The sequence below is a fragment of the Macaca nemestrina genome, chromosome 7 (genome assembly GCF_043159975.1).
Source record: "Macaca nemestrina isolate mMacNem1 chromosome 7, mMacNem.hap1, whole genome shotgun sequence".
In the NCBI taxonomy this organism is placed as follows: domain Eukaryota; kingdom Metazoa; phylum Chordata; class Mammalia; order Primates; family Cercopithecidae; genus Macaca; species Macaca nemestrina.
In genome coordinates, this window is record NC_092131.1 from 29,151,853 (window position 1) to 29,174,624 (window position 22,772).

General features: G+C 39.0%; 1 protein-coding gene across 15 annotated transcripts in view; it reads right to left on the reverse strand.

Moving 5' to 3' along the window:
- Positions 1 to 22,772, reverse strand: part of LOC105495829 (neurexin 3) — a 1,710,602-nt gene that overhangs the window by 1,152,232 nt on the left and 535,598 nt on the right. The window lies entirely within an intron of this gene.

The window sequence follows — 22,772 nt, forward strand, 5'->3', positions numbered from 1 at the left end:
TGGGCAAAGGGGCTTTTGCCTGTAATCCCAGCACTTTGGGAGGCCGAGTCAGGTGGATCACTTGAGGCCAGGAGTTCAAGATCAGCCTGGCCAACATGATGAAACCCCATCTCTACTAAAAATACAGAAATTAGCAGATGTGGTGGGGTATGCCTGTAATCCAAGCTACTTGGGAGCCTGCAGTGGGAGAATCGCTTGAACTCTGGAGATGGAGGTTGCAGTGAGCTGAGATCGTACCACTACACTCCAGCCTGGGTGACAGAGTGAGACAAAAAAAAGAAGAAAAAGAAAGATTGTCACTGAGGATAATTTCTAAGCCAATTGTCAAGCCTAAGAGGCAGGGCTACAACAAAAGAAAAACTCTGGATTTAATAAACTATAAAATCATAGCTTTATACATTTATTTATAGGTCATATATTATTTATTTATGAACTTCATATATATATTTATAAATTATATATATTTATTTATAAATTGTATATACTTAATTGCCTAATGTGACATTTATGAGATGTACACACAGCAAACACTTGCTCAGATTTAGATTCATATTCATGAACATCAATTTTTATCACAGGATGCCATTGATCAAACTCCGACAGTGAAGTCCAAGCACAAATGTGGCAGCAGATGGTCCTCTTAGATCCCAAAGTCAGAAGAACCTAATATCTGGCATGAACAGAGCCACATCTGCATCTCTGGTCTTGCTAACAGGGGTCGGCAAACTAACTCCACCTGCTGAGATACAGCTGACACCAACCTGGGGCTCAAAGTCCCAAATGCTGCATCGGATGGATGCCACCATTTTCATGCTTTATATTTTGTTAACAGTGGTCAGGATCTGCCAAAGATAAAAGACTAAGCACCAGAAGTAGAAAACTGGAACTGAGGTTCAGACTTGCAAGGCAGGAGCCAGAAAATGTCCAAGTTCTAGAGCTCAAAATAAAGGTTAAAAAAACTCCAGATAAAGTTGAAACCAATAGTACAATGTTGACAGTTAATTAAATTTTTAAAATTCTGTGTAATCCAACACTCTATGGGTCAAATGAAGCATATCTGAAAGCTAGATTTCACCAGATGGGGCCATCCTCTCTGATCTATGGCCCTATTTGTAAGAGAGAGGCCAGGAAAAGATAAAAGGGACATATGGCAAGCTGGAGTAGAAGAAAAGATCCAGGAAACTGATGTTGAAGTAGCAAAATCCTTAGTCCATACCTCCTTCTGAAAAAAGCCATTCAGTCATCTAGGCATGCAGGCAGTCCAGCCAGAAAAAGAGAGACAGCTGTAAGCCAGTCAGTTACTCTGCCCTCATGAATCACAGAGCCATGAGTGCCAGCCCAAGAGCCCCACTGATAATGCGAGTCATTACTACTGGTGCTCAAGTTAAGCGTAGGCTTTAACGAGTATTTACTTGATGGATTCTTTGTGAAAGGAAAATGATCATATAGGTTTATGCCCAGTTACAGATGGGAACAGTAAGAAGTTAAGCAAGATTTCCGACCCTTTGCCTTATTGAATGCTCCATACCTGTTCAGAGTAGAGGTCTCAATTTTATTCTTCTCAAGAAGAACTTTCTTAGGACTTTTATTCCACTTAAACAGTTGATCAGGAACAGGCTGCAATGTATTTGTGTATCTCAGAGAAAAAGTTTCCAGGCTGGGCGCAGCGGCTCACGCCTGTAATCCCAACACTTTGGGAGGCCAAGGCAGGTAGATCATGAGGTCAGGAGTTCACGACCAGCCTGGCCAAGATTGAAACCTGGTCTCTACTAAAAATACAAAAATAAGCCAGGCGTGATGGTAATCACCTGTAATCCCAGCTACTCGAGAGGCTGAGGCAGGAGAATCGCTTGAACCCGGGTGGCAGAGATCATGCCACTGCATTCCAGCCTGGGCAACAGAGTGAGACTCCACCTCAAAAAAAAATAATAATAAAAAATAAAAAGAAAGAGAAAAAGTTTCCAGTCAATCAAGTTTCTGGAGCATTAAGGATACTATAAAGGCTCAGTCTATCACAGTCTATCACAGGCTTGCTGTTTCAGGCTTTATCATCTTCACAGAGTCTACTAAGCTTCTACTAAGTTAATAAATAATAACTTGACATAGACAGACCCAGGCAGAGACATAAGATATGAACTGGCAAGTATAGGCCATAGTTCTCCAAGCCAGAACTAGTCAATGGGTAGTTTCTAAGTTTCTAGTTGCCAGTTAATCTTTTCACACACAACTGGATAGCAGCTCTCCCATTTCTTAGAGCCATGTCGGCAAATAAGTGCCTCTATCCTCCTTTCCCAGCAGATGGCATTCATCATCAATCGATGTATTTATATTCTACTCCCACTCAACCCAGATGAAGCCTCAGAATCCTCTCAAGGTAGTGCTCCCAGAAGTTAACTACCAGTCACTGAGAGCCAGAAATTGAGATGAACCTATTCTCCACCTTTCTTATCCTCTAATGCAAAAGCCAAGTTAATATGAATTGATTAGCTATACTAGAATATTAGAAACAAAAGCCCATGTAAATGTACTAAATAACCACTGTATCTTTAGCGGTAGACCATGGAGGACAGACCTTGAGACATAATTGCTGCCACCAACATGCACAGAGAAAGTTGAAGGATACTTAAGGGGGGAACATTTTTTCATATCAAAATTGGAGTGAGATATACTTGTCATGTAAATTAATGTACAAGAACCTATGACCATAAACTTGATTGAAATTGTAGTTCTGTACCCTCTGGTTGCCAGGGATGGCACTGTTTCGATTCTCTAAACTAAGCATCATAAACACATGGGTTGTGTGTTTCTGATATGGTAACCAATGCATTCCCTGTATTTAGCAAAGTGTATGGCACATAGTAGAAGCTCAATATATACACACTCTCATTTCCTGCATTTTCTTAGGTACTAAACAGACCTACCCAGAGAATGCCTACATTTCCTTCTGTCTTAGAATATTTGATGAGGGCACCAACTCCACTAGAGTAAAAGTTACATGTCACAAAGCAGAGGAACTAAGATCAGATGAATAGGTGGTACCTGATTATGAAAAGCTCTAAAAATATATACATTATGCAATTAGGGGGAAAAGGTAACAGACTAGAAAGGAAGCCTTAATCTGTTTCATTAAAAAGATGACAAAATTTAAAACATACCTTGCTGAACCACTAGGAAACTACTGTTATTTTTATTCCAAGGACTAGAAATGACTCTAATTGTCTCACTGTTAACATGTCTGGGAATAACATGTCATTCTCTGCTTCAAATTGTTCAGTGGTTCTTTATCAACTTCAGAATTAAATGCAAACTTTGAACCATTATATAAAAACCTCTTCCTGATCTAGTCCTCACTTCACTGTTACCAGCCTTGACAAAAGTTCAGCAGGTCCTCCAATTTATCATTCCAGGGATAAGCCTTGCCTGGATTCTCTACCTGGATAACTACTATTTGTCACTTGAGGCACAGTTTAGGCATCACCTCTTTTGAGAAGCCCTTCTCCAATATTTCTACCCACTCCACTCCCACCCAAAGCTGATTTCTTCCTCTCTGCCCCCATGGCTTCATGTTCTAACTGCTATCATTGTATTTATCATATTGTGCTGGAATTGTCTGTTTCCTCCAGTAGACCAGGAGCCTCTCAAGGGGAGAAAACTATGCCTTTTCTCTCTGTATCTCTCAATACCTGACACAAAGTATGTGCTTACAGGAGGCGGTGGAAAAATGGGAAGAATAATAGCAAGGAAAATCACAAGGGCTACTGCCTGATGCCTTTAAGTCGGTGAAGACTATAACGCAGAAAGAAGCCTCTACATCTATTCTGCCTGAAAATAAGTAATAAGATGAAAAGGCAGAAAGCTAAAGTATTACAAATGGATAAAAGGCATTTGATGGAACTACTGAATATTTAGTAGAGTTTTCCCCAGCATGCATGTGTAGAAAATGCGCTTTTATTTTTAAGGCAATCTATATGGAAAGTTCTGCACCCCAGAGTGGCAGCTCTCATTAGAGTATATGTCTCAGCAGAATACTAACAGAAGAAGTAAAAGCTCAATCACAAACTCCAGTAAGGTCCTCTAAGAGACTGGCTGACAAAGTTCGGTGCCAACACTACCTCCCACTCTGAGGCATGCTAAGGGGCTACTGGACACCTCTAATATGACAATGTAGCTTTGACTTGTCATAGAAAACACATGGATGTTTTGAGACAGTACCTCAGAGTCTTCATCCTCTGTACCTAGAGTCAAAGAGCAAGAATGAATCTCCAACAATGAGGCCTTTGGCCACAACTAGCAGCTTCTGGCTGTTAGCAGCTACTCTGAAAGAAAATAGTTGACAATAGGCATGCCAAACAGCTTTTGTAGAAAAAGCTAATATGAGAGTCTCAAAGACAAAAGAGTCATAGAAATTACTGTAAAAAGATTCAATGAAACACAACCTTTAAGAAGTCTAGCATAGTTGGTTGGAAACAATAGTAGCACATGAGGCAAGCAGGTATTGAAAGCAATCCAGATGACAGAAGCAGTTAGTTCAGAACCATGTGTAAGACGGGTTCCATAAAGAGGCGCAGGCCAATAGGTAAGTTCCAGGAGAACTCTTTTAAGTGCCCATAGGGGCAATCTCTTATAATGTCAAGCCCACTAATTTATACAAAATACACGTGGACCAGTGCTATATGGCTTCCTGATGGCTGAGCAACCTCCAAAGGAGATCTGCCCATCAGGAGCAATTACAAAGTATTTCTTGCCTGGCCTGTGAAGCAGTTCTGCTTCTAGCCTAATGAAGGCTTTAATCAGATGGCTTTTCAAAGTGGTCCAAAGAGTCCCTCTACAATCAGCAAAAGAGGTAGAGAAAGTGATAGGAAGAATATACCAGGCTGGCAGGTAGCTGATAACAGAATGATTTCCAACCTGGTACAGAAGGCAGCAAATAAGAGTTGGGTTCAAACTGACAATAACATAGATAGAAATACTAGGACTCGAATTAATTTTCTTCTGAAAAAGGTTTCTTTACACTTTGTTAGCTTAAAAGTAGTCATGCAACAAAAGGTCCCCTCCTTTCGTGGGACTCCCTTTCAAGGTGATGGTATATAAACCCTAATACTTATACCTACGAGTTTGCATTACCTTTAGTAAATCTGCAGAGACCTAGATAACCACTAGATGTCCCTTATGCCATGCAAAATCAACCTGAAATGAATTTCACTACCAGTTACACAAATCACATTTAAAGATAGCTTTTCTAAGCCTTTGATCTTGGGTGCCAACTGTAATTCCTATGATGACTCACTCCTTTGCCTTATTTATATTGTGTCCACTTTGGTAGTATTTCAATAGTCTTTTATTATAACACATAAAATTATAGGCAGAGAATAGGAAACTGATGAATTAAATTTCTTTTATATTTATATAAAAGAAGAGGTAGAAATAATAGGGAAATAGGTAGAAAGAAATATTGGAGAAAAGGGACATAGGGTGTCTAAAGAGGTCCCAAATTCATTATCACTTCTAGGAATCAAATAAGTTTTCATATAAAACCACAAGCTCAGACTAAATTCAGTCTCCATACACTGGGATCTTGTATTCTGAGATTAAATAAAACTAGGTGTGATAAATAATTTTCATTTCACACGTCAAGTATGATCAATCAAAAATGGTTGTCTATGACACTAAGTAGGAAAGACTGTTGTACTGTGATCAACGAGCAATGTCTGCTGTGGGTGTGGGAACTGGGAACAGTGGCTCCCATGATATGCATTTGCAGAACTCGGGTTAACCCCCTAACCCTAAAGGTCCCAGAGTTGGGATGAATGTGGGTGATGGTGATGGTGGTGGTGGTGGTGATGGCAGTAGTAGAAACAGCGATAGCTAATATTAACAGAGAGCTTCCTATGGGTTGGTCATCATTCTTAGTGTTTCACATGTAAAAACTATTTAATCCAAATGTGAAATACATTCAAACCAAGATGTGACACTACCTTTGAGAATAAAAGAAGGGGACACTATTAATAATTCACCTGGACAGGAGATATTACCCAGAACTTTCCAAGGTGACCTGGAATAGATGGCCATCCTATTTGATCCTTACAACCTGAGGCAGAAGAAGCAGCATAAAACACAGTTAACATCAAATATGCTGAGTTGAAGTATATTCTGAGTTGAAGCATATACTCTGAGTTGAAATTCTTGTTCAGTGACTTGTTACTATGTGATCTAGACAGGTTACTTAATCTCTCTGTACCTCAGTTTTTCCATCTTTGAAGTAGGATAACAATAGTACATTTATCTCATAGGGTTGTTGTGAAAATAAGATTAAATATATGTAACATGCTTAGAATATCTCCTGGCACCTTGTATATGTTGGTTACTGTTATCCTTATTTTACAATTGAGAAAACTGGGAATCTGAGATTTTATTATCTACCTAAGCTCACACAGCTATTAGGTAGTGGAACCAGCATGGAAATAGAGATAAGTCTGGCTTCAGAGCCTATAGGCTCAGCAACTATTACTATCCTGTCTCTACAACAGAAGAGAAACTAAGATTCTTCAAGATCACACTTTTAAGATTCTTTGATCACACTTCTTCAGCTAGCTGGATTATAAAAAATATTACTAGAAAATTTGATCTCTCCTGCCTGTAGCTCAAGATAGCAGATTACACTCAAGTAGGCATGGATGAAGCATGTTTAGGAGCCCCTGCCAAAGCCTTGAGGAAGACTTCTCCAAGGTCCATATCCCCCTTAGATTATATGAAAGAGGTGGAAAAGACATGAAAGAGTCAAGAAATGTCTGCATCCCAATTTTAGGTCCTGAAGTTCCCTAATTCAAACATCAGTGAAGTTCCTGCTCTAACCTTGCATGGGGTGGCCGACTCGAGCTCATAGTGTCCACTGATACTCAGTAATCTCCCAGTGACAACCTAGATCCATTTTGATTCTTTTGATAAGACAGATGGCAAGAGCTACTGCTGGACACAGAAGAGCAAGTGCCAAGCCAACTGCGCACACCTTATTCTACAGATATGGACCACAATCTACCCACAGCAGCCAGATGGTAGAAACTGACTGTCACTGATTCCTTGCCCAGAACTCAGACCAGCTCTTCCGGTTACTCATCAGCTCTTCAATAAGTATTAATTAATGGTTTATTTTCATAATGGGAGTTGGGAATGTTGCCATATACATCTGCTCAGTGGCATTGGGCTGACCTAAATTAGACCTTTCCTGAAAGCAGCCCCAGGATTTTTTTCAATGGACCATCAGTTTGGAAGTCATTTGCTTCTGAAGTATGTCTGTAAGCAAACAATGTTCTTAGAAGATCTACAAAAAGGGAAACATATCTCTGTAGCAGGCTGAATAATGTTCCACAAAGATACCATATCCTAATCCGTGGAACCTGTAAATGTTATCTTACTTGGAAAGGTGTCTTTGCAGATGTGATTAAGTTAGGGATCTTGAGACGAGACTATCATGTATTCTCCAGGTGGGCCCTAAATGCAAGCACTTGAATCCTTGTAAGATGAAGGCAAAGGAAGATCACACATACAGACAGAGAGATAATGTGAATATAGGAGGTAGAGATCAAGGGCCACAAGCCAAGGAATATGGGCAGCTATCAGAAATGGGAAGAGTCAAGCAACAGATTCTCACCTTGACCCTTAAGAGGCCCTGTTAACACCTTGATTTTAGTCCAGTGAAACTGATTTATGACCTCTGGAATTATGAGAAAATAAATTACTGTTTTTAAGCTACCAAATTTGTGATAATTTGTTACTGTAACCACAGGAAATTAATACACCCTCCCTCTGCTGCTCAGCTCCTGCTAGACTTTGACTTGCAATAAAAAACACCAGAATAAGGCTTGCATCCTTTGAGGCTTGCGATACATGGACTGGTCAGGTTTATGGAGAAAGAACCAAATAAGAATCGAAAATTCTCTAGAAGTATCAATACTGGTAATCCACTCCTAGGATGCATCCAGTCTCTGGCATTTAAATTTCCTACTAAACTTAGTTTCCAGGTTTCTGACCCCAAGCTTCATCAAGTACATGCTTATGTAGTACAGAGAAGCTGCCTGACTCTCTCATAAGGCACTGTAACTTGAGTTCAACTCAAAGCAAAAATTAAACATGTGCATTAAACAGAGTATGAAGTATTTGTAATTCATTGTTCCGGAGGCTATCTAATTCTTATGACACAATCTTTTTGCTGAAGAACTTAGAATGATCTGGGGAAGATAGACACATATATCATTATTCAGACACTACTTATTGATCAACTATTATATACAAAGGACCATGCTAGGAAATGTGGAGCCAACAAGCAGAAAAGAGTGATTGGCCCTTCCCAAAAATAATTTACTCTGTTAAAAGAAACAGACATACACACATTTATTCAGTTTTTCAGACACTCATGTATTTATTGAGTGTCATGCTCTGTGGAAATACAAAGATTAAAAAATACTGCAAGTAAGCCTTCTTTTAGAAGAGGAGACAGTCAGAAAATCAAAATGAGCAATTTGCATGATAAAGGTTTCTAAAAAGATATTTCTAAATTACCATGAAATCAGGGATGAGCTCTTAATTCAAGCTGTGGGTAGATGGAAGAGGCAATCAGAAAATGTCTTTCAAAGGATGGAGTACTAAGGTGAGATCTGATAAATGAGTGGCATTAGTCAGGTGAAAGAGGAAGGTAAGAGAAATAGCACGGATGTCGAGAAACGAGGGTAAGAAATCTTGGCATATGTGTAGTCTCAAGAGTAATCAATATGACTGAATTGCATGAGTAGAGTGGGAGTGACAGTGGAGTTGAGGCTGAATAATGCCCCCAGAAGACCTCCTGTATCCAGCTGATGTCGAAGTTTTTTTTTTTGGTTTTTTTTTTTTTTTTTTTTTTTTTTGTTTTTTTTTTTTTTTTTTTTTGAGACTGAGTCTCACTCTGTCGCCTAGGCTGGAGCGCAGTGGTGCGATCTCGGCTCACTGCAATCTCTGCCTCCCAGGCTCATGCCATTCTCCTGCCTTAGCCTCCCAAGCAGCTGGGACTACAGGCGCCTGCCACCACGCCCAGCTAATTTTTTTGTATTTTTAGTAGAGACGGGGTTTCACCGTGTTCGCCAGGATGGTCTCGATCTCCTGACCTGGTGATCCGCCCGCCTCGGCCTCCCAAAGTGCTGGGATTACAGGCGTGCGCCACCGCGCCCGGCCTCAGAAGTTTTAACTTGATCCTAAAGGCACTAGGAAATCACTCTGGTTCAGAAGAGTGATGAGGTCAGGTTGGTATTATATAAAAGATTAATCTGGTGGCCACATAGGGAATGAACTAAAAGAAAGCCAGAGAAAACACACACACACACACACACACACACACACACACACACACACAAATCAACTTGAAAAGCTACTGCAATATGACATATATAAGACCAAAAGTATAAAAAGTACTTTGAAAGGAATTATTATTGGCTTGGGGATGATATGTGTGTTTGGGGAGAAATGCATGAAGAAAATAAAAAATAGATGATTAAATTGATAAAACTGGTTCATACCAAATCTTAATCTTAAGTACAAAGCTGAGGACCAGGGCTGTAGAGCAGGTATTTGAGCAGTGGGGAGGAAAACAAACAAACAAACAAACAAATATATATATATATATATATATAGCCAAAAAATCCAAATAAGAGAAGGTAGCGCCCAGGTCTATGGCAGTAGTGGTAATGATGAAAAAAGAGTGGAATTATCTAGAAAGAAATATCAGAGATAAAGCTGATAAAGCTTGCTGACTTGTTGGAGACTGTGGGAATGCTGTCCTGGCCGGGTCTGTTGAGGCATCTAGTTTTCCATCTAAGACTAATAATGAAGGATAGATACTAAGTGCCAAGAACTGTGCCAAATGCTTTATTTCTTTATTTTTGTTTGTTTTGTTTTGTTTTGTTTTGAGATGGAGTCTCACTCTGTTGCCTAGGCTGGAATGCAGTGGCATGATCTCGGCTCACTGCAACCCCTGCCTCCTGAGTTCAGGGAATTCTCCTGCCTCAGCCTCCTGAGTAGCTGGGACTACAGGTGTGTGCCACCACACCCAGCTAATATTTGTATTATTAGTAGAGATGGGATTTCACCATGTTGGCCAGGCTGGTCTCGAACTCGTGACCTCAAGTGATCCAGCCGCCTCAGCCTCCCAAAGTGTTGGGATTATAGGCATGAGCCACTGTGCGTGGCCTGCCAAATACTTTATATTTAGACTATCAAAAATTACCGCAACAATTCTATAAGATGCCATAATCATCTCATTTTACAGATGGGAAAACTGAGGCTGAGAGAAGTAAATGACTTGTCCAAGCTCACAAAGCTTTTACGTGGCAGAGGCAAGATTTAAACTCAAGTCCATCTGACTCGCAATGCACTCTTGAAACTATGAGGCTGTATGGTTGGCCCTTGTACTAATCTAATTAGTCTGGAGAAAACAGTCTAGAAATAACCTTTATTCAACCACTTGCTCTTATGATTTTTCATGAAAGAGTCCCCATCTAGGGAATCCTATAATTGCAAACAAAACCTCACCAAAGACACCTACCTATATTGCTGCAGATTTGAAGCAGTATAACACCATTTACCAATTTTTCTTGTAATCTAAATCACCGTATAGAAAACTTAGTACCATCTAATCAGACCAAACTGAAATCAAGATGACAAGAGAATAGCGAGGGACCCTGGGAATAGATGTAATTGGGAGCCACTTCCTATTACTGGAAATCAAATAGATGTCTTGAGAAGAAGTCAAGACCACAGAAAATCCTACTGACCCTTACCTCTGACTCCTCGATCTTTAGAGCTTAATTTTGGACTGGCATGGAAGTAGATAGTATTAGGTGTTTCATTAATGCTTCCTAAGAAGGTGTTCATACTAAAGACAAGTGGATAGTAAAGTGTTTCTACCTCTAAACAAAGTAAATATTAGTATATAATATTAGCAAATAGTAGTACATAATTAAATTTATAGGCCCAGAGTTTTCAAAGACCTTTCTGGGAACTTTCATAGCACTAACCCCACGTCATCACTGTTTTCCCCAATTCTCATGGCTTGTTTATTGGTCTTGCTTTTATCTGAGTTTTCTTTCATCATAAAGGGATAAAATCTTTGGTTTACTGCCTGACATAATGAGTCAACTCTCTTCTGACCAGCAAGCATCTTCTGTGTTTACCATAATTCAGGGATGGTGGTTAGAAGTGAATAGTGGCATCCTCCTCCTCTGGCCTAATCATGGGCTGCCTTGAAGAAAATACTAACTAACAGCATGCCCTGTTATACCTGAAAGATTGTTAGTATCTCTCCAGGTCTCTCTTACCCTTATTCAAGCCATGAATGTGCAAAAAAGAAAAAAGAAAAAAATTTGAGAATCTGACTAGAGTGTCCCTAGATCCAGGTCAAAGAGAGTCAAGGCATCCACTTGAATTCCATCAAAAAACCTAAATCTATTGCTTATCTTGGTATCTAATAATGAGCAGAGAAAGCTGAAAGTGACAACAGGATAAATTGAGACACTTAGCTTTTATTTCTTTGGCTTCTATCACTGGATTCCACTGGGCTGTTTGGCTAGAGGGTACAGTCCAAGAAAAACCAATAAAGGAATTTTATTCAACCACTGATGATATAGGAGAGAATTTTTATAACCTTGTCTCTGCAGCACTCTAAATACCGTGTTTTAACTTAGTTGCTTCCTAAGAGAAAACATATTTAACTCATGAGGAAATAATTCTAAAATAATATTACTGATGTTCTATTACTTAAATTTAAATAGGCGTCCATTCTTATAGTATGCAATATTTGTGCAATAGCTGGCATTTCTATCACTCCTTCCTCAACATCCTCTTTTTCTGGGTTTCCTGACTGTACACTTTCCAAGTAACTCTTTGATGACTCACTTCTGCCTCTCATTTTCAGACTCGTTTTCTGTCATCAGCTCCTTTTCCGAATTTCTTAAAAAGAGGCTTTCCCCATGCATTTGATGAAGGCTCTCTTTCCTGTTTTCACTGCGGTGTCTTGGTAATTTCACTCACTAACACATCTTTACTTCTAGATCAAAACTCTCTCCACAGCTTCAGTCTTCAAATCTGAATTGTCTGCTGGAACAATTCATCTACTTAAAATTAAAATTCTCTACAGAACCTTAAAATCAATCTGCCTAAAAGCAAACTCATCAGTTCCTCCTCCCGACTTCCTTATTTCTGTTAATGGTCACCTAAGCTCAAATTTGTATAGATATATCTGATCCTTCTCTCTTCATTGTCGCAGAATTAATATTTTACTAAGTCCATGTAATTCCATATACAATCTTTTTTATATTCATTTTCTCCACCCTCCACCCTATTCCTTCTGACACTGGTTCTATTTAAGACCATATTTTATTTATTTACCCAACAAACAACCATGGAGAGCTTACTGAATGTTAGGACATGGTCTCTGACCTTAAGGAGCTTACAATTTATTAGAAGTGTTACACATGTAAACATGTGTACAATGATGTTAAGAGAGAAATATGGATAGCATGTAAGGGATACTCCATATAGATAGAAATGGTCTATTCTGTCCTAGAGAGATGGAATCTGGATTCTCTCATTGACAAGTACAGTCTAACCTCCGAACTAGTTCTAACTCCAACTCCAATGTCTCCCTCCCTCAATCTACTTCTTCACAGTGCTATCCTATACTTGGTCTATGAGCCATAATTTTCTTAAGCATAATAACTAAGATGGGAGAAGGCTGGAGGAGAGGCATGTGAATGGGAGGGATCATTGGAGTGGAATAAAACAAAAGAGGCAGGCACAAGTTAGGAGGCCATGGAGGTAACCCAGAAAATAATGATGAATATTTGAACTAAGAAGGTAGCAATGGCAAAGATAGACATGATTCAAGTCAATAGGCCTCAGGAACAACTGGGTTTTGAAGGAATGTTTAAGGAAAGAATAATTGCTTTGAGGTCTCTAGGGTAACTAGGTAGATGTCAAGTCACTGATAGAAAGAAATGAGTTGGAGGAGTGAGAGACAGTGGGGAGGAGGGAAGGAGGGAGAGAAGGATGGATGGGCAGAGAGAAAAAGGAGGAAGGGGGAGAGGAGAGAGAGGTTGAGAGAGACAGAGAGAGAGAGAGAGAGAGAGACCCCAAGTCACTCAACAGACCACCAGAACTAAGCCAAATTATACTCCAGAGAAGGGGTGTCAATAATACGACATTATTCCAGGCTAGAAGGAGGGAGCAGTCCATTTTTCATTTGATATTAAGATATTGAGTCACCATTTTACCCTGCACCTATATTCCTGTACTATTTATCTACATATGTTTCTTACAGTCAACTAACCTAAATAGAAACTTCTGCCAGATTATTCTAGTGACACCATATATTTGTGGTCTTAATCTCTTTTATTCCCTCTGAGCACTTCTTTTTCACCCTGGAACTCTTGTATCTTTCCTGGGAAATTTAACTGAAAAGGACTTAGGGAAGAAATTATGACCATGTTTAAAGTAAGCATTTAATAAGTACTCAAATAACCAGAAGTGCTATAAAAATGCTCTGTTATACTAAAATGAATGTCCCTCAGTAGTTCTAACCAAATTATGAAAAATAGCTCTGAGTTATTAAAATACCAAATAATTAATTTAACGAAGTCTGATGGTGATGATTATTTTGCTAATGATAATCATTAATGAGGACGGTGATAAAGGAGGAGGAGGAGGTAAAAAAGAAGAAAAATACAATGATGAGTATGGCACTAACTGTATATTTAAGTAGTTTTCAGAGAAATTTCAAAATAACAAGAGAAGACAATAACAAAAAGAACAGAAAAGCAAAGAGCATCAACCCCACTGATTTGAGATTTTAAAAACTTTTAATCCTACCTTTATTCCATAGTTCTTAGATTATATATTTAATCAACTACAGTATAGTCCCCTTCAAATTTGTCCAGAGAGTACAGAATATAGACTACATATTTCCAGGAACATAGAAATGGAAGAAAAACCTCTTGCAAAGGTATTGAAACTTTCTTTCCTTGATTTCTAGGACATAATCTGCTTTTTTCTCCCGACTTTATTAATGTGAGTGCTTCCCAGGTCTCAGCCTTCATCTCCTGACTCTTTTTTCTCTATACTTTTCCTATCAGAGCCCATCTGTGTTCCCTGTTCTCTTTTCTCTACGAAGAGGGCTCCTCCATGTTTATGCTGGCACTGGTGTTTCTCTATGCCTGACTTATATCTCCAACTAATATCTGAGTACTTTTCATTTGAATACTTTTTTATCAAGTCAGTATATTTCAAAAGACAAAACCATAATCTTGCCCACGAACCTGCTCCCTTTCCTGACCACCTATCTTCTTGACAACATGTTCCTTTTCACTACTGACCTCACTTTACTGATCTGATTACAGCAAAACCCTTCCAAAAGTTGTCTATGACCATTTTCATCAATTCCACACTTTTCATTCTCTTCTCAGCCCCCTTTAAATTAGCCTCTTGTTTATACCACACCAGTAAAAGGATCAATAGCTTGCCAGATCCAATATTTAAATCTCATTTTCCTTGACCTGTCAGCATTCCCTTTTTCTTGCAATACTTACTTCTTGAGGCCTTTTAAGATTCAATACTCTCTTGTGTTTCTATCTACCATGAGAACCTCTCTCTTTTTATTTCCTTTGTTGGTTTTCTCTCTGTAAGACCTCTACCTGTTTAGAGCTCTCATGTTCTGTCTTTGGATTACTTCTCTATAGGAATTACTTCTTTATAGGAGTCCAAAGATACAACTTGAGGGCTCTCAGCAGGTACCTATATGTCCTGATACTTTAAGTGTCATATTCATGTTGTGGATGCTCAAATTTATTTCTCTACCCCTAGATTTTCTCCAATCTTAAGAATCATATCTCCACATGTCTTCTTGACATCTCCACTCAATAGGCTTTTAAACTAAAAAAGGCTAAAAAAGAAATATGGATTTCACATCCCACAAGCTCATTCCTTTCGAATACCCGCACTTGGATAATGCCATTAACAGTTATTCAAACCAGGAAGATATTATAGAGTCATTGGTGTTGCTGTCTGAGTAGGCTCTAGTCCTTTGTCTCCTGGCATAACACAGGATTGTATTTATTCGCCCCTTGTGCAGGACAGAGCCATATGATTACTTCTGGCCAATTAGTTTGAGCAGAAGTGTTATGTGTCATGTCGAGACCAAATGCTTAATCGTTCCCAGTGTGAAACCCTTTAAATTTTATTTATCCTTTTTCAATGTCAACCAGCAATGTTCCAGTTAGTGGCTACCCTGCCATCCCATGTCCTAGAGTAAGAACAACAATAAACAAAGCAAAGCCACTAGCCAAAACACAGGGATACACAAATTGCTGAGAAATAAACCTCTTTTGTATTAAGCCTCTGAGATTTTGGAACAGTTTGTTGCCACAACACAGCCTAGCTTATCTTGACTAATAAAGTTATCCTCAGTTACTCACCTTGCATACCCAATGTACAATTCATCAATAAATCCTGTTGACTCTACCTCCAAAATATATCCCACACTCATCTACTTACAATTCCCATCACTGCTACTCTAATTCATATTGTTGTGTTTACTTTCGTGGGTTGCAGTAAGAGCCATCTACATGTCTTCTGTCTCTACTAGCACACACCACGCTCCATCCTCCATAGAACAGTCGGGGGGTTTTCCTAATTCAGACCAGTCACTCCCTTGCTAAATAGTGCTTGATGGCTTTTTCATTGTAACCAGAATAAAATCCAAACTTCTTACCATAGCTTAAAGGCTTTATATAACTTGATCTTCCCTAATTTTTTTTTTCATGTCCCTTGAATTCAACAAGCACCTGAATCTCAGGTCTTTGCATCTACTTCTCCTTCAACTTTTTGTCGAGCAAATCCCAGATTCTATCAACTCCCATTTCTAAAATGTACTCCATCATCTCCTACTCCCTCGCTGCGCTTTATTTCCTCTCCTCATAGAATTTATATCACCATATATAACTTAGATTTCTTTGCTTACTTTTTTCCCCACTTACTAGAATGCAAGCTCTATGAATGTAGGGACCCCATGTGTTGTTACTATTGTTGTTATTCATTGCTGTATGCTTAGGCTCAGCAGAAAGTCATACTCATTGAGCTAGTAGTGAACACAGGGAATTATGCAAAGCTTCCCTATATTTCTACTTCCCCAAGCATCAAAGGTTCTGCTGAGACTTCCGAGTGTTCCCTTGGGGTGTTCAGTCTTTGGATTTTTTAGTTATTAGATTTTGATTTTTTACATCATATATATTTTTACTTATATATACAAAGGTACACATGTACACTTGTAATATATAAACACAGAAGCATGCACATACATGCAGACACTCAAACATTACTAATCTGTATGCTAGCTGAGTATTACCAATTGAGTTTCTCAATATGAGGGAGGCTGTTTGTGGCCAGCCCAATTCACTCTTATTGTCTCTCACCAACGGCAAACTCTGCTTTCCAGGAGGCGTCTTCTTTTCCAATGTTGTGCTCCACCATCAAAGCAGACAATTAATGGCAATTTCCATCTGTGAGTGAGATGCTGTCTTGGCAGAATCCAAGAGCTCATGACAAGTCCTGATAAAGTATTTTGTTCCAATAAAGAACTGTAAAGTTATTCCAGAGAAATGGTACATTGGCAAATAACAGATTCTGCTAGTGCCAAGAGAATATAGTCATCATTCATTTATCTATCCACTCATTAGGCAAAATAAATGTGGAAGCCATGCCAGAGCGAAAAGTAAGTTATTCATTCAACAAACATTTATTTAATTAAAATACTAAGTGCCAGGATCTGTTCCAAAGTAAATGAAACAGATGAAGTTTTACTTTCATTAACTTTAAAATCTAAGGGGATGGGACAAATAAAGAAGTGAATTTATAGCATGTTAGATGGTGATGGACAAGCTAAATGGAAGGAGTGCTAGGATAGGGTAGAGGCTTATTCTTGTTTTTATTTGTACAGGGTATTCAGGAAAGGCCTATAAAACTGTGACATGGCCAGGCGTGGTGGCACACGCCTGTAATCCCAGCACTTTGGGAGGCCAAGGTGGGTGGATCACCTGAGGTCAGGAGTTCGAGACCAGCCTGACTAACATGGTAAAACTCAGTCTTTACTAAATACAAAAAAAAAAAAAAAAAAATTAGCTGGCATGGTGGTGCATGTCTGTAATCCCAGCTACTCAGGAGGCTGAGGCAGGGAATCACTTGAACCCAGGAGGTAGAGGTTGCAGTGGGCTGAGATCATGCCATTGCACTCCAGCCTGGGAAACAAGAGTGAAACTCCATCTCAAAAAAAAAAAAAAAAAAAAAAAAAAAAAAAAAAAAAAAAAGTGACATTTCTTCAGGGTTTTGGAAACATGGGAGAACAAGCCATGTAGACATTTGAGTAATGAGAATTCCAGGCAGACAGATTACAGTAAGGACAAAAGTCTCAAGCAGTCATGTGAGCAACATGTTCAAAGAACATCAAGGAGGGTGGTGTGGCTGAATCAGGGTGAACGAGGAGGTGCACACTGGAGATGAGGATAGAGAGGCAGCAAGGGCCAGATTGTACAAGGTCTTATAGGCCTTTTGGAACTTGAGCTCTGATTCTGAGCAAGATGGAAAGCCACTGGAGGGTTTTAAGTAGATAGGCGCATATGTGCCTCTTATGTTTTAAGAGGAATACTGCAGCTGCTAGGGAGCTATAGACTTGGGAGAGAGGGAGATCCAAGGGCAAAAACAGAAACAGAGAAAGCATTTAGAAAGTCGTTGCACCAATGTAATGAAAAATGATGGTAGCTTGGGCTAGGGTGTCACACTACAGCCTTTACTCATGCCCAGATCACTTGAATGGCTCCTCCTCTGTGGTCCTAAAGCACTGAGGAAAGGCCTTGTTAAAGTACTTCTCAATTTGCATTATAACCCTTAGTTTAGTTGTCTATTTCCCTAACTGATTTAAAGCTCTTCAATTTAAAAAGATAGGTTCTAGCTGCCTTTCATATATTAGGCGCAAACAAATAACAAGCCCAAAATATGTAAAGCATAATACAAGTCAATTAACTTATTAGGAAAATAAGCAGTACAATGCAATTGCATGATATTTATGTATAACTTACACAAATTCAGCTTTCAATACTCTTAGGGAAAAAATGAGAGGGAGTAGGATATTTCGTTGTTGTTGTTTCTGAGACAAGGTCTTGCTCTGTCTCCCAAGCTGAAGTATAGTGATACAATCATGGGTCACTGCAGCCTTGAACTCGTGGGCTCAATGGACCCTCCTGCCTCAGCCTCCCAAGTAGCTGGGACTACAAATGTGCTCCACCATGCACGCTAATTTTATTTTCTATTATTTTGTAGAAATGAGAACTCACTATGCTGCCCAGCTGGTCTTGAACTCCTGGCCTTGAGTGATCCTCCTGCCTCAGCCTCTCAAAATACTGGAATTACAGGTGTCAGCCGTTGTGCCTGGCCTGAGAATTTCCTATGTACCACATAACCCTTTTCCTCATTCCAAGTAGACCTGACTTTCATGTCTCCTGGAAAGGGTTGTCTCAGAAGAAATACAAAGAAAATCAACAATGCTAACTCCTAACTTTGGAGCTTTCAAGCACCCTAATTTCAGAGTAGTTTAAAAGCCTTATCCAGGCCAAATTTGATTATAAGCATTTTTTAACCTCATGTGTCAATTTCAGAATATAATGTCCACATAAGCCAATCCTATTGTGCCCCCTCATTAGAGACCTCTGTTACTCCATACATCCAGGGCCTCCCTGTAATACTTGCCAAAGATCCATAGACCCTGACTATTAGATCCTGGCTTCCTTCCAAGGTCTTTCAGCTCCAAGATAAGTATGGTTAATACAGTCAGAGAAGAGAGGCCCCCAGATGAGATGTAGTCCATTATCAAAGCCTAAGGGACAAAGATTTAAGAAGACAATATGATCCCCAAGTAGAAAAGTGAGAATCTTTATTCAACAGATGGCATTATCCATCCTTTAGAGTTAACTAAGAAGTAAACCATCCTTAAAAACTGTTTACATAAATACTGCTGGTGTGATTAAGATGTCTTTCCAAATTCCACCAGGGAACCATCAATCTAAGATGTAACTAATATAAAATAAACAGAAAATTTGGAAATTTTAACATATCATAAATCATGAAGTAAATCACAACAAAATATTCTATTGATCAATAAAGAATTCTAAAAGAAGGACTCTTTGGAAAGTGACAAAAGTTTGTCACTCCAAAGGCATTCCTTTTCCTGACATACAAAATTCTCAACAACTTGGTCCCCAGCTACCTTGACCACACATAAAGATCCTCTCTTCTCTTAGAATACACTCACTGTCACTAATACAGTGCAATCTGCAGAATCTTGCTCCATGTATCTGAATCTCAACTACACATCAAAACCTATTTATCTGTATTTACTTATTTTCACTAGTCTACCCTTCCATGTTCTGCTTTGTGAAGCTGGGGCACTCTGTATTGGAATAGGATGGTTCAGTGTATTTTTCTACAAGCTAAATAAACTACCTCTAAAATGGACCAGCACCTCGTGCTCTGATCTCGTAACTCAAACGTTAGACAAACTGCCTCAAACTGACCACAAGCTAATTCAGATGAATGAATGAGTGTCACAGGTATAAGGAAATGTCTACTGTGGATAATCTGTACATTTTTAATTCTCTAGAATAGTGCCCAATAGCAATATAAAATAAGTTGCATATATAATTATAAATTTTCTAGTGGCTACATTTTTAAAAAGTAAAAAGAAGCCCGTGATGTTAGTTTTAATAATACATTTTCCTTAATCTAATATATCCAACATTTTATCATTTCAACATGTAACTAACATAAGAAATTTTTTGTAAGATCCTTCACTTTTTCGGTATTAAGTCTTCAATATACAGTGTGATTTTAAACTTAAAACACACCTCAATTCAGACCAGGCACATTGCAAGTGCTCAGCAGCCAGATGTGGATTGTGGCTACTGTACTAAACAGCAAAGCTCTGGAATGATTTTCTACCATGATATTCTGATGCATTACTAAGTCACTAGTAAATTTCCATTAGTCTGAAAAATAATTCCTCGCTTTCTGATAATACTTGGTGAAGAGGTAGTGAGGAAGTAGAACATAATGACTATAATCATGGGCTTGGAACCCATTAGAATGTGGATTTTAATCCCAGTTCCAAACCCAAATCAGCAGCATGGCCTTGGGAAAGCTATCTTTGTGCTTTAGATTCTTTCCGCTGACCAGCCCCACCCCAATCCCCCACCCAACCCCCATCTCATCCACAATGACAGTGTAGTATTTATCTCCTAGAGTTACTGTGAGGACTGAATTAGTTCCTGCAAGTAAGCACTTAGGACACTTATAGTAAATATATATTATATATTATATATTGCTTATAGTTTATATATAATATATATAATATATAATATATAATATAGCTTATATTATATATTATATAATATATATATATAATATATAATATATAATATAGCTTATATTATATATTATATATATAGCTAAGCTATAAATATATAGCTTAGCATATAGTAAATGCTCAATTAATGTTGACAATTATTATTAGCTAAAATCGATGCTCTGAGGCTGTAGCACTGAGGGCTAGACTGTAGCTAAAGTGATTCCATAGCGGTACAGGCAGCTACCTTAACAAGGCCCAGGCTCAAAAAACCCAATGATTGTCAAGGTGTCATACTTGGTTCTTTGGGGCTTTTATGTCCTCAAAAAAAGTATCAGATGTTTGTGCAGGTGCTCACATCTTCCCTGCACCAAACTTCCCACTGCTGATACTTCGTGATGCTGGCAGGCTTAATCCATCCATGAACTAAACAGAACAGTGAATGGACAGACAATAGGAACAGAATCCACAGGCATAGAAAGCCAGTTTCAGTTTGGTTTTGGCAAATCCAGCCCAATTTTTAGCACTGGAATGAACGAACAAACGAGTATCAGTCGGCCGGGCACAGTGGCTCACGCCTGTAATCCCAGCACTTTGGGAGGCTGAGGCAGGTGGATCACGAGGTCAAGAGATTGAGATCATCCTGGTCAACATGGTGAAACCCCGTCTCTATTAAAATTACAAAAATTAGCTGGGCATGGTGGTGGCACTCGCCCGTAATCCCTGCTACTGGGGAGGCTGAGGCAGAAGAATTGCTTGAACCCAGGGGGCAGAGGTTACAGTGAGCCAAGATCACACCACTGGACTCCAGCCTGATGACAGAGCAAGACTCCCGTCTTAAAAAAAAAAAAAAACGGAGTATCAGTCACGCCATGAAGAAAAACTTTCTTGATCTTCTACATGTCTTTTCCCCAGAGTGGCTTCTCATCTCCTTCACTGATAAGAGAACATACGTGGGGTGCGAATGGGAAATTAAACAGGAGACCTTCTTTTCCAAAAAAACAATTTCTGAAAATTAGTCATCTGCTTTGGGAGGTGTAGTCATTTTCCTTTAGGCTCAAACAGTTTATAAAATAAACCAAGTCTGTTCCCCTCTGAAAATTCATTATCCAGGAATGATTGAGGTCCTAACAAATGAAAAATACTTCTGTTTCCTCCTCTGGCATTACCAAAGAACCTGAGATTTCCACAGAACAATTTACAAACCACTGACCTGATGTATTTCACTGATTTTGAAAACTGAAAATATGGAGAGGGTCTTGCTGTAAAGATTCAAGCAAATCCCAATCCTGATTCCTACTTATTTCTATTTTTTCTCTTATGGTATCTGTGCCCATAGGGATAAGGGTTTTCAAGAACATTTTGCAAATCTGGAAGCAAAGCCATTTGTCCAAAACACCTGCACGTGGATTCTAACTCCTGCTCCAGACAAAGATGTGGCCTTGCTATGCTACATTTGCATCAAGAACCGACAGATTCCAGTGTTCAAAAACAATCCTTTAAATGGGCACGCATCGACTATCAGTGTCAATTATTTTAGAATGTGACATAAGCCCCAAGCACATAAGACTGTGTCATAGAAAGAACTGAGCTTTCCAGAAAGATTTGGAAGGACTCAACCGCCATATGGACAGTGTCTCTATCAGCTGCTTGCTGCTCTGAAGGACTCTGGGTACCAAATGAAGCTGTTTTAGCGAATACTACATCTGTTCCTTTCCTGTGTAGCCACCATGTTTCTGATAATACTGTTATCCCTGGGTAATTAACTCAGAAATTAAATAAAGTGTGTGTTTATGGTCTCTTCCTGCCAATCCATAGCCCACTGAAAATATCAGGGTATCAATTTAGGTTGCATTTCCTCAAATTGTAGACCCGCTGGTTCAGGAGGTAGACCAGACATCTCAGGCAGAAACCAACCAGGGTAACCAGGTCCTCGAGGTAGAGTCTTAAGCCCAGGAAAGTCACTTAATGACATCTGAAAAGGAGAGGGACAGCAACAGGCAAAAACTACAAAAACTGTTCAGTTGTTTGTTCCAGTTGATAAAATCAAACCAGTCTACTTTCAGTTGCTATAAGTCAAAGAACTAATTTAAATGAGCTAGAAGACTGCATTCATGTACAAGCTGGGAAAGGGAGTAGCAGGAAAAAAAGGAGTCAAATTCCGAACTCAGATTCCACTGGCAAAACCAGTCTTTATGTTAGTATTTCAAATGCAGCCAATCCAAAATTCTGAATCACAGTTTCTGCTCAAGAACCTGTCATCTCTTACTTTTTTAAGGGTTACAATATGTATTTTTTTCAGTAATAAATA